At 40.1% G+C, this 13,097-nt stretch overlaps 1 protein-coding gene across 8 annotated transcripts in view; it reads right to left on the reverse strand.

Annotated features, from left to right (window-relative positions):
- Positions 1–13,097, reverse strand: part of PAK1 (p21 (RAC1) activated kinase 1) — a 269,840-nt gene that overhangs the window by 201,772 nt on the left and 54,971 nt on the right. For all 8 annotated transcript variants that reach the window (XM_063728215.1, XM_054526060.2, XM_054526055.2 and 5 more), the window contains one exon: positions 7,752–7,818. The gene's annotated coding sequence lies outside the window, so the exon portion shown is untranslated. The remainder of the gene's footprint in view (positions 1–7,751; positions 7,819–13,097) is intronic.

Consider the following 13,097-nt stretch of genomic DNA (forward strand, 5'->3'; position numbering starts at 1 on the left):
CTGCAAGTTGAATAAACTCCTCTTTTCTTCAGGTCCCAAGAACATGTGGTTCCTGGGCCTGTTGGAAAGTGACATTCTCTACTCACCACAGGTTAGGAATCCTGCATGGGGACTGTGTAGACAAGGGTGTGAGATCAGTTTTCCCAAGGAGCTTTTCTCAGTTCTGCAAGTTGAGCTTGACTCCTTAAAGGAAAGCACATACCTTTCCAGTCAAAGCCTTAGTAAGACAACCAGTTTCTCCAATTGCATCCTGTTGTGAACATCACTAATCATTGGAGAAATGCAGATCCAAACCACAATGAGATACCATCTCACATCAGTCAGAATGGCTATTACCAAAAAGTCAAAAACTAAAAGATGTTGAGGCTGCAGAGAAAAGGAAATGCTTATACACTGTGTTAGAGGGAATGTAAATTTATTCAGCCACTGTGGAAAACAATTTGGAGATTTCTCAAAGAACTAAAAATAGAACTCTCATTTGACCCAGAAATCCTATCACTGGACATATATCCAAAGAAAAATTAATTATTCTACCAAAAAAACACATGCACTCATATGCTCATCATAGCACTGTCCACAATAGCAAAGACATGGAATCAACCTAGGTGCCCATCAATGGTGGATTAGATAAAGAAAATGCCGTACATATACACTATGGAATATGACACAGCCATAAAAAATTACAAAATCATGTTCTCTGCAGCAACACGCATGGAGCTGGAGGCCATTATCCTAAGCCAATTAATGCAGAATGGAAAGTCAAACACCACGTTCTCACTTACAAGTGGGAGCAAAACACTGGGTACACATGGACATAAAGATGGGAACAATAGACACTTCAGGCTACTAGACAGCTAAGAGAGGGAAAGGGGCAAGGGTGGAAAAACTACTTGTTGGGTACTATGCTCACAACCTGGGTGATGGGGTCAATTATACCCCAAACCTCAGCATCATGCAATATATCCATGGAGTAAACGTGCACATGTACTCCTGAATCTAAAATAATAGTTGAAAACTTTTTTAAAAGGTTCTTATCCTTAAGAGATACATACTAAAATATATAATATCTCAGATTTATGTCAAAATAATGCAGTGGTCAAGGAGAGGGAAGGATATAAATAAAACAATTTTTGGCTAAGAGTTGTTAATTATTGAAGCTGGATGATGGGCACATGAGGGTTTATCATTCTATGCTTTCTACTTTTTTTTTTTGAGACAAAGCCTCGCTCTGTTGCCTAGGCGGGAGGGCAGTGACGCGATCTCAGCTCACCACAACCTCCACCTCCCAGATTCAAGCGATTCTCCTGCCTCAGCCTCCCGAGTAGCTGGGACTACAGGCACACGCCACCATGCCCGGCTAATTTTTGTATTTTTAGTAGAGACGGGGTTTCACTATGTTGGCCAGGCTGGTCTCAAACTCCTGACCTCGTGATCCTCCCACCTTGGCCTCCCAAAGTGCTGGGATTACAGGCATAAGCCACCACACCCAGCCTCTTCATACTTTTAAAATATGCATTAATATATATGAATTTTTCCATAATAAAAAGCTTTTCAAAATGAGAATTTAAAAAATATAATGACAGTGAAGTGGCAATGGAATTGTTAAATTTTTCAATCGGATGAAGCTCCAGTTTCTCAGTGTTGTGTTTGGACCAGATCACGGCCTTGTGTAATCTGGCTGCACCTTGCCAATGTCTGTGGACATCAACAACAGCAAATCTTTACTGAGATCCTTCGTGTGTCAAGTCCAATCAGAGAGAAAGGTTCTTTTACAGCAATAGAGAGACACAGAGAGATGTGCAATGTACTGGTAATAAAAATAGGAGAATGAAATAATTGTTCCCACAGAAAGGCCCCAGTGAGTCTTCCAAAATAAACGCATATTATTTGTGTAATTTTTCAAATACATCTTTATCAAGAAAAGAATAAAACATCATTGGATCACGGTATATTGCTGTTTAAAATGATCCACTAATGTTCTAATTGTCATCAGGACAAAGGCCCTTAGCCATGCCTGCCTCATGTCTGGACTTTTCCTCCTTCCCCAGCTCCATCTCCTGCCCATCCCAACACACTTTAAATTTCAGCCACAAGAAGGGACTTACAGTTCCCAGAACATGCCCCCTGGAGTGTGCACTCCACTGGGGTGGTTTCATCCATTCAACTGCATTCATCGACCTCCTAGCATGCCTCATGCCACGTGCATGCCATGCTTGCTCTCTTCCCTACCTGGACCGCCTTTCTCCCTCATCAGTTTCATTCTTCAAGTTTCATCTTACATGTCATCTTCTTTGAGAAACTTTCTTTTAACAAGCTGAGCAAGCCTGCCCTCTTCTGTGTTCTCTGTGTAGGGGAGGGTTGGAGGAGAGAAGGGCACACATCTTATTTCTCCCACTAAATTCTGAGGTTAGAGCTAAAATCCTGTTTATTCACAGTATGTGGCTTAAGGCCTGAGTCATACTGGAAGATCAATGGGTGCTTGTTGAATGAATGAATGAATGAATGAAGCTTCCTCACTAGAATGTAAGCCCACAAGGGCAAGAATTTTCATTGTTTTGTTTTGCTTTATCTTTAGCACATGGGACAGTACCTGACACACAAATATTTGTCAAAATAATTAAAATTACCTGTCAAAGAAAAAGCAACAGGTCTACAAGAAGGCTCATATCCAAACTAACCATTTGCTGGTTGTATCTGTGGATTAGTAGAAGACTTTGATCCTGGGCTTAAAAACAAATTAAAGACAAAAAGTGTTTTGAAAGTTGAATACAATGAGATGTTTTTCAAACTTTACTGAGTTAGTAACTCGGATTTAAAAGTGTAAAATAGGCCAGGCAATGTAGCTCACTCCTGTAATCCCAACACGTTGAGAGGTCAAGGTGGGCAGGTTACTTTAGCCCAGGAGTTTGAGACCAGCCTGGGCAACATGGCAAAATCCCACCTCTGCCAAAAAAAAAAAAAAAAAATTGCTGGGTGTGGTGGTGTGCACCTATAGTCCCAGGTACCAGGAGGCTGAGGCTGGAGGATCACTTGAGCCCTGGAGGCAGATCACGCCACTGTACTCCAGCCTGGGTGACAGAGCCAGACTGTGTCTCAAAAAAAAAAAAAGGAAAAAAAGTGTGAAATTAAAACTTATCTCTAAGTCCAAGAGTGATCAGGACATTTATTAACTTAATTATTTTAGAACTTGAATGGCTCTTACACAGGCCATTTTCTATGTGCCCATATTATGGACCGAAAGAAGTACATGCAGCCAGGGAGCAACTCATGATTTCCCACATCAGGAAGAGCCAGGATGCAAGGAAAGCCTTACATCATGAATGATATCACCTTACTGACCTAATTTCTACTAGACAATGGAATAATTTCTTCTTGCCCAAACCTTGCAGCAGCTTGGACCAGCATAGTGGGATGATGGGAGGGCTCCATAGACAAAGGACAATTGTTGTCCTTCCCTCGACAGAAGGGTGGTTTACAAAGTGATCTTTCTCAGGAGTCTGCCTGGGACCAATTGTACACCACATGACAGGTGCTCTTACATAAGTAAGGCAGAATTGGATTCAATTTGGGTTTCTTTTCTTTTTGAAACCATCTTTCTCTGGAATTGTCCTTACTAAAAGTCACTAGAACAACAGGAGGGAAAAGTGAGATCTTGAACTCCCCAGGGAATCAAAGTGGCGCTTCCTTCCTTCCCCTTTCTTTCTTTGTCTACCTTTGCATGGTTGCCATCCGCTGGGACCTCTTTGGAGAGGAGGTTTTATTCCCCCGCTTTCTTTCAGAATCCTGCCTCACATAATCTTCACTAGCTCTTCACAAAGAAAACTAGGACTCTCATTTATTTTATCCAATCCACCACTACATCCAGCCTTGAAAACAGCAGGCAGCCTATTATTCTCTAACAGGGACAAATAGCAGGATGGAGCTTGACTATTTTCCATGAGGCTGATTTTTGCTAATCTAACACATTTATTCTTTGACACCCTTTCATGGCCGATTGACAAGTGGTACCCAGAAAGACAGTAATGCAACTTAGAAATGTATGGAAAATTGATAATGTTGAGATCTTAATTGAGGTGAAAATAACCAAATAACTTGTGGAGGGACATTAGGACCATTTTGTAGTATTGATAAAAGATACATGACACACAGCCTTCCACCCAACAACTCTGCTCTAGGATTCTAGCTCACAGAAATACACCAGGGAGCAAAGGCATATGAATAACATTGTTTATTGAATTATAACTGTAGAAGCATATGAAATGACATATAAAGATATGTATTGTAATGTGGAAAAAGTAAAATGCAGAACAATATTATGTGTGTGGTTTCACTTTTGTTAAAAAATACCACATGTGGTTGCATATACCTGTGTATATTTATAGACATAAAGAAAAAGGCTGGAGGCCAGGTGTGGTGGCTCACGCCTGTAATCCCAGCACTTTGGGAGGCCGAGGTGGGCGGATCACGAGGTCAGGAGTTCAAGACCAGCCTGACCAACATGGTGAAACCCGGTCTCTACTAAGAGTACAAAAATTAGCTGGGCGTAGTGGCATACACCTGTAATCCCAGCTACTCAGGAGGCTGAGGCAGGAGAATCACTTGAACCCAGGAGGTAGAGGTTGCAGTGAGCCAAGATCACGCCACTGCACTCCAGCCTGGGCAACAGAGCAAGACTCCATCTCAAAAAAAAAAAAAAAAAAGGCTGGAAAGATACACACTAAAGTCTCCTTTTTCTGGAGAGTGAGATTGGGGAGTGTGGTGAGGTGAAATTTCACTCTTTGTTTCATACACTCTGGATTATTTAAATCTATTGTAAAAACCAACAAAGGAAATTAAGAATAAGTGGATTGGTATAAGGTAGTTAATTTATTTTTTATTTTCTTTATTTTTTTGAGACGGGTTCTCACTCTTTTGCCTAGGCTGGCATCCAGTGGCATGATCTTGGCTCACTGCAACCTCCGCCTCCCAGGCTCAAGGAATCCTCCCATCTCAGCCTCCTGAGTAGCTGGGATGACAGGTGTGCACCATCACACTGGGCTAATTTTTGTATTTTTTGTAGAGATGGGGATTCACCATGTTGCCCAGGCTGGTCTCGAACTCCTGAGCTCAAGTAATCCGCCCACCTCAGCCTCTCAAATTGTTGGGATTACAGGCCTGTGCCACGGTACTGGGCCTGGGTCATTAATTTATAGAGCATTTATTTTGTGCCAGGCACATGACAGATACTTTATATAGATCACCTCACATGTCCCTCCAGTCTTCTGATGTAGGTAATGTTATCCCTATTTACAAGTGAGAAAACAGATTCAGAGAAGTAACTTGTCCAAGGTAATACAGGTAGTAAGTAGCAGACCTAGGGTTCAAACTCACACCTTTCTGATTCCAAAGCCAAGATCTTTCCATTGGTCTGACAATGCTCTCATATGATATAGTCCTGGCTCAGTAGATGGGCTTATTAACATTACTACATTGCCACTGAATGTTAGGTTTATTTTTAGAAACTTATGGAAAATTTTATACACAAAAAGGAAAAGTATACTGAATCCATATGCTCATTATCACCCAGAGTCAATAATTATTAATATTCTGCATCATTTTATCTATCCCCACAAATAATTTTTTTTTTTTTTTTTTGTGACAGGGTCTCACTCTGTCACCCAGGCTGCAGTGCATGCAGTAGCTCAATCACAGCTCACTGGAGCCTCAACCTTTCAGGCTCAAGTGATCCTCCCACCTCAGCCTCCCAAGTAGCTGGGACTACAGGTGAGTGCCACCATGCCCAGCTAATTTTTTCTATTTTTTGTAGAGACGGAATCTCACTATGCTGCTTAGGCTGGTCTCGAACTCCTGGGCTCAAGCAATCCTACAGTCATGGGCCACCCCACCCAGCCTATCCCCACAAACACATTTTTGGGAGAGCATTTTAAAGTAAATTCAAGGTTTATCATTTCATCATCAATATTTCAATCTCTAAAAATAAGAACTTAAGAAAACATAGCCACAATACCATTATTACACATAATAAATTTAACAGTAATTCCTTAATATTATCTAATACCCAATCCATGTAATTTTCCTACATTGTCTCAAAAAAATAACTTTTTTTTTGTTTGTATGTGTTACATATGTCTCTTTTTTTTTTTTTTTTTTTTTTTTTTTTTAAGAGATGGGGTCTTCCTCTGTTGCCCAGGCTGGAATGCAGTGGCACAATCATAGCTCACTGCAGCCTCAAACTTCTGGGCTCAAGTGATTCTCCCACCTCGGCCTCCTCAGGCACATGCCATCATGCCTGGCTAATTTTTAAACTTTTGGTAGAGATGAGGCCTTGCGATGTAGAGCAGACTGGTCTCAAATTTCTGGCCTCAAGCAATCCTCCCACCTAGGCCTCCCAAAGTGCTAGGATTACAGGCATCAGCCACCACACCCAACCTGTCTTAAGTCTTCAAGTCTTCTTGAATCTATACTTTTCCAGCTCCCTTTTTCTTCATACCATTTATTTCTTGAAGAAATTGAGTCATTTGTCTTGGAGAATTTCCCATCTTTTTTATTTGATGTTTTATATCCTTATGGTGTCAATTTGCATGCTTCTCGGTTTTTCATATTTCTCACAAACCAGTGGTTAGAAAATTGTTAAATTCAGGTTCAAACTCAAATAAAATATTATTTTGGCAAGAATATTTCGTAAGTGGTGTTGTATACTTCCTACTACATCATATCAGGAGGCAATTAATGTCTGGCTGTCCCACTGTTAATAATGCAAAGGTAGTACAGTAGGTTCAAAGGTTGTCAGCCTCATCTGTCTATTGCAAAGTTTCTTATCAACCATTCACCTAATAATTTTAGCAACCACTGATGATTTTTGCCTAGCTCTGTTGTTTTGTTAGGGATTAAGTTCATTTTTAATCCTGCAAGACAGGTATTTTTAAACACCATCCTGAGATGGGACGTAGGTCTCAAAAATATACATTTTATGACCTATTGTGTATTTTCACAAGAATCATTGAGCTTTTAGCCTTATTTTCCTAAGACTATCGGCATTCTGCCACCACCTCATAAGGCCCATTTAGAATCATTTTGCTACTTACAGTCACATTTTTATTAATCTATTTGGAATTTTTATCTATGCTGCAATCTCTAAATAATGCATAAAAAGGAAGAAGGCAGGAGGGGACACAGGAAAGATATTATATCACCAGTCCTGATAAATGCCTCAGTAAGCCATTTCAACATCTTTGAGTCCTTTTAAACTTCATGCCCAGGGTAACCTTTTACATTAGAAAAAGATGTTATTTTAGTCTCAGTGATTCTATGTCTATTCTTATTTATTCCACATTCGTTGTAGCTTTTGTCCTGAGACAAGTTCTGAAGGTAAACAAAGGGGAAGGCCTGGGTTCTGTTCTCCAGGGGTTCACAATCACCTATATGTAACAGGGAAATGCCCAGAAGGCTCTTGGAATACAGGAAAGAGACACTCCCAGACTACAGAATCAGGGACAGCATCTCAAAGGAGATGTTTAGCAGAGTTTTGAAGGATGAGCGGAAAGTAAAGAAGGGGAGGGCATTCCAAGAAAAGAAAAAACCCATACAAAGGCAAGAAGACGGAAAAGAATAGGTCTTTTCAGAGCACTGCACATGGTTTTGAATGACTGGGAGAGCAAGATTTATAGGGAGAGGTAGCTGTGCTGGAGCAGTGACAGGGATAGGCCATGAGGAGCCAGGCCAAAGAGTTAGGATGGCTCTGAAGGACTTACAGCAGAAGAATGGCAGAGTCTGATTGATCTTGTCTTGTTCCCCAGTACATTTTCTTCCTCCTTTTTCCTATTGGGGTGAAATTCACATAACATAAAATTAACTTTTTTAAGGTGAAAATTCAGTGGCATTGAGTACATTCATAATGTTGTGCAACCACCACCTCTATCCAGTTCTAAAACATTTGCAACACGCTAAAAGGAAAGTCTATACCCATTAAGCAATTACTCCCCATTCCCCTCTCCCCCCAGCCCCTGATAACCACCAGACAGCTTTCTATACCTGTGGATTGATCTATCCATTCAGTACATTTTCTTTTTAAAATTTATTCAAGTAAAATGGATTTATTATAGAAGAATCAAGATAGAGATGAACAGAAAGAAAAATAAATATTGCTATCATCTTAGCATTATGGGTAAATTTTGTACGCTGTGTATTCTTCTAAACAATTTTCCAAGGCTTCTCCCTCTTCTCACCTCAGCATGTCACCCAACCCCCATATATTTTACAAGGTCCTCCAACCTTCTGGAGTCTCCCCAACCTTTGAGACATAAAAGAATCCTGCTCAAACCCCTATCCTGTGAATGTCATGAAACCCAAGTCCTTAACGATATCTCTGAAGGGTCTCATATTGGGCCAGAGGTATGTTTCTTTTGATCACCTCTACCTCTGATTTTCTGCCTTGATCTCCACCCCTCATTATACTTCCTGCGCACCTTGCCCTTTCTTCTACAACACATCACCCTGTTGGACACTTCCTCAACCTCTTCTCTCCCCAAAAGATGGCCTAAATACGGTTGTGTGTTTAGCAAATTTTGAGGAAAGATTTGGGGGCTAGAGGGGCTAGCTTATATTGAAGCTCAGAGAACATCTTGAAACCAAGTATTCGCAGTTCTTTTAAGAGTCCACCAGTCATTCCTGGCATTGGACAATTCTCACTGGCCGTGCTTCCACCAGCTGCCCACCCTCTCCCCCTCTTCCCTTCCTCCCCTTTTCATTTTCCAGATTTAATCTCCTCTAGCTGTAAACTCCAAAGCACTTATTGCCAATTCCCATTTCCTTTTGTGCAAGGCAATTTGTTGCTCCTTTTGTTTCCTCCAGCTGACAGAGATTCTAAATTATTTTGCTAACTCAAAACAGTCTCTCCCTATCAGAACGCTAGTGCCAGCTTGTCAAACTAACATTTTTCCCCCTACTGGCTGTATTTCCAGATTGCCTTGTTATTTTAAATGTCCTTCCTTAATTTGTCCAGGAGGTTTTCAGGATTTGTTGTTGTTGCTGTTGTTGTTTTTAACTTTTATTTTAAGCTCAGAGGTACATGTGCAGGTTTGCTATATAGATAAATTGCATGTCACAGGGCTTTGGTTTACAGATTATTTTGTCACCCAGGTAAGAAGCACAGTATCCGATAGGTAGTTTTTCGATCCTCTCCATCCTCCCTCCCTCCACCTCCCAGTGTCTGTTGTTCCCTTCTTTGTGTCCATACGGACTCAATGTTTAGCTCCCACTTGTAAGTGAGAACATGTGGTATTTGATTTTCTGTTCCTGCTTTAATTTGCTTAGGATAATGGCTTCCAGCTCCATCCATGTTGGGTTTTCAGGTTCTTACTGGAAAACCCCCAGTAAAAAACTAAGTAAATAGGCCGGGCGCAGTGGCTCACGCCTGTAATCCCAGCACTTTGGGAGGCTGAGGTGGGTGGATCACTTGAGGTCAGGAGTTTGAGACCAGCCTGGCCAACATGGCAAAACCCCATCTCTACTAAAAATACAAAACTTAGCCAGGCATGGTGGCACATGCCTGTAATCCCAGCTATTCAGGAGGCTGAGACAGGAGAACTGCATGAACCCAGGAGGTGGACGTTGCAGTGAGCTGAGATTGCGCCACTGCACTCCAGCCTGGGTGACAAAGCAAGATTCCGTCTCAAAAAAAAAAAAAAACCCAAGTAAATAAATATATCCTTCTTTAAATTTTTTTGTTGTTGTTCCTACCCATTCTTCTACTTCTTTTGAAATGGCTACACATATCCCCTGTTTTTGGTCACTGAGGTTTCCATTTCTTTATTATTATAGGCAGCACATCATGATATATATTAAGAAGATTAGTAGAATATGTATATGTGTGTGTGTATATATATATATATCTCCTTAATTATTTCTTAGCTATACATTCCTAGTAGAACACCCTCTATAAGGACTGTATACATTTATAGACCTAACCATGTTTGACAGTGCCTGAATCTCCAAACTCTTCTTTACAGTGCATTTATTAATCCTTGTTTTTTTCTTTGTGGTTTTAATTTGCATTTCTTTGACTAAACGTGAAGGTGATAAACGCTTGAGGTGACAGATATCCCAATTACACTGATTTGATCATTATGCCTTGTATGTTTGTATCAAAATATGACATTACCTCATAAGTATGTACAATTATATACCCACAAAAATTTTAAACAATAATAAATAAAAGAAGTTGAACATTTTTCATGTTTACTGGCCATCTTGGGTTTTTCTTATGTAAAATGCCTTTTCTAGTCAATCTTTTTTTTGTTTTTTTGTTTTTGTTTTTGTTTTGAGACAGAGTCTCGCTCTGTAGCCCAGACTGGAGTGCAGTGGCACCATCTCGGCTCACTGCAACCTCTGCCTCCCAGGTTCAAGTGATTCTCCTGCCTCAGCCTCCCGGATAGCTGGGACTACAGGCGTCCACTACCACACCCAGCTAATTTTTTGTATTTTTAGTAGAGACAGGGTTTCACCGTATTAGCCAGGATGGTCTCAATCTCCTGACCTCATGATCCGCCCACCTCGGCCTCCCAAAGTGCTGGGATTACAGGCATGAGCCACTGCGCCCAGCCCCTTTTTTCTTTTTAATTTTGTTTTTAGGCTAGTCAAGTGAAGCAGTGTGAGTGGAGACGTATTTTCATTTATTGATTTGAAGAAAATCTTTGAATGTTAAAGAGAAGAATCTTTGGTCTGGATGTGGTGGCTCAAGCCTGTAATCTCAACACTTTGGGAGGCTGAAGTGGGAGGATCACTTGAGCCCAGGAGTTTAAGACGAGCTTGGGCAACACGGTGAGACTCCATCTCTAAAAAAAATGAAAAAGTTAGCTGGGCATGGTGGCGCATGCCTGTAGTCCAAACTACTTGGGAGGATGAGACAGGAGAATCACTTGAGCCCAAGAGTTTGGGTGATTCACTGCACTCCAGCCTCAGCAACAGAGTGAAACCCTGTCAAAGAAGAAAAGAAAAACAAAAAGAAAGAATCTTTGGTTAAGGATACTTTCCTCCAGTGAAATTTGTCTTTCAGCTTAGTTTATGATAAATTTTGCTACATAAAAGTTTTACATTTTCATATAATCAGTTCTATCATTCTTTATACTTTAAGCCTTTAGTTTCATGTTTACAAAGTCATCCCTTACCCCCAAGGTTTTATAAATATTCACCTGTATTTTCTTGTACTTACATTAAAATTTTTAGTCCTTCTGGATTTATCTTAGTGTACTACGTGAGTTTGGATTTAACTTTGTTTTAATGATTAGACAGTTCATCTTAACACTCTCTCCAATGACATGAGGCAGCAGATTTATTATATACTAAACTCTTATACACATTTGGATATATTTCTGAACTGTCTCTTTTTTAGCTAAAACAGCAATGTTTTAGTTATTATATCTTGCTAGTTCACATTAATATCTGTTAGGAAAAGAACTTTTCACTACTGTTCTTCCTAAAAGTGTGCTTGACATTCTTCATTTATTTTTCTAAATAAATCTTAAAATAGTTTTTTTTTCACATTCTAAAAATAGTTCCCAGGTATTTTTATTGGGATTTTGTTAAATTTATAGGTTTAGCTTGAGGTAATTTAATACCTTTACAATATTAAATTTTCTAATACAGAAATGTGGACTGCCTCTCCCTGTATTCAAATTTCTTTCTAGATTTCATGGTAAAGTTTTGTAGATATGTACATTTATCATTAAGTTTATTCCTAGGTGCTTTGATTTTTTTATTGCTGTCATATATGAGTTCTTTCTTCCATTATCTATCTTAACAGAGTATTGCTGATGTGTAGGAAAGCTATTAGTTTTTTAACATTTCTGTTATAATTGCCAAACTTTCTAAGTGTCTTAAGTCTAATAGTTTCTCAAGCAACCATATCATCTTGGCAAAATGATAATTTTATCTCTTCCTATCAAATATTTATACCTCCCTCATTTCCTTTTCTCATTGTCACATTGATGAGCACTTCCAGAATAATGTTAAATAATGGTAATTATAGTTGAATTACTAACATCAGTGGAAATGCTTCTAATGTTTTATTGCTAAGTGTAATATTGGCTATTGGTCTGAGATCAATATTCTTTAACATATAAAATGTTAACTATGATTTTTCTTAAATCAGAAATGTATGTTGAGAGGAGTGACATTAGCTATGTGGCAGAGTACTATGTGTCTGCAACCTCCATCCCTTTCAATAGCGGAAGGAAAACTGGAAAATTCACAAATATGTGAAAATTAAACAACACACTCCTGAACTCTGCCAAAAAAGAAATCAAAAAGGAAATTTAAAAATACCTTGAGACAAAAATGAAAACACAACATGTCAGAACTTAAGGGATGCAGCAAAAGCAGTATTAAACGGGAAGTTCATAGTGAAAAATGCCTACATTTAAAAAGAAGAAAGGCCGGGCACAGTGGCTCACACCTGTAATCCCAGCACTTTGGAAGGCGGGCAGATCACTTGAACTTAGGAGATCGAGACCAGTCTGGGCAATCTGGCGAAACCCCATCTCTACAACAGATACAAAAATTAGCCAGATGTGCTGACACATGCTTGTAGTCCCAGCTACTTAGGAGTCTGATGTGGGAGGATGGCTTAAACCCCGGGGAGGCTGAGGCTGCAGTAAGCCAAGATCAGGTCCCTGCATTCCAGCCTGGCCGATAGAGCCAGAACATGTCTCAAAAATAAAATAAAATAAAGATTTCAAACAACCTAACTTAACAAACCAAGGAATTTTTTTAAAAAAGAATGTATTGCCGGGCGCGGTGGCTCACGCCTGTAATCCCAGCACTTTGGGAGGCTGAGGCGGGTGGATCACGAGGTCAGGAGATTGAGACCATCCTGACTAACACGGTGAAAACTAGTCTCTACTAAAAATACAAAAGATTAGCTGGGCGTGGTGGCAGGCGCCTGTAGTCCCAGCTACTCAGGAGGCTGAGGCAAGAGAATGGCGTGAACCCGGGAGGCGGAGCTTGCAGTTAGCCGAGATCGCGCCACTGCACTCCAGCCTGTGCGACAGAGCGAGACTCCGCCTAAAAAAAAAAAAGAATAAACTAAGCCCAAAGTTACC

The sequence above is a fragment of the Pongo abelii genome, chromosome 9, assembly GCF_028885655.2.
Source record: "Pongo abelii isolate AG06213 chromosome 9, NHGRI_mPonAbe1-v2.0_pri, whole genome shotgun sequence".
NCBI lineage: Eukaryota > Metazoa > Chordata > Mammalia > Primates > Hominidae > Pongo > Pongo abelii.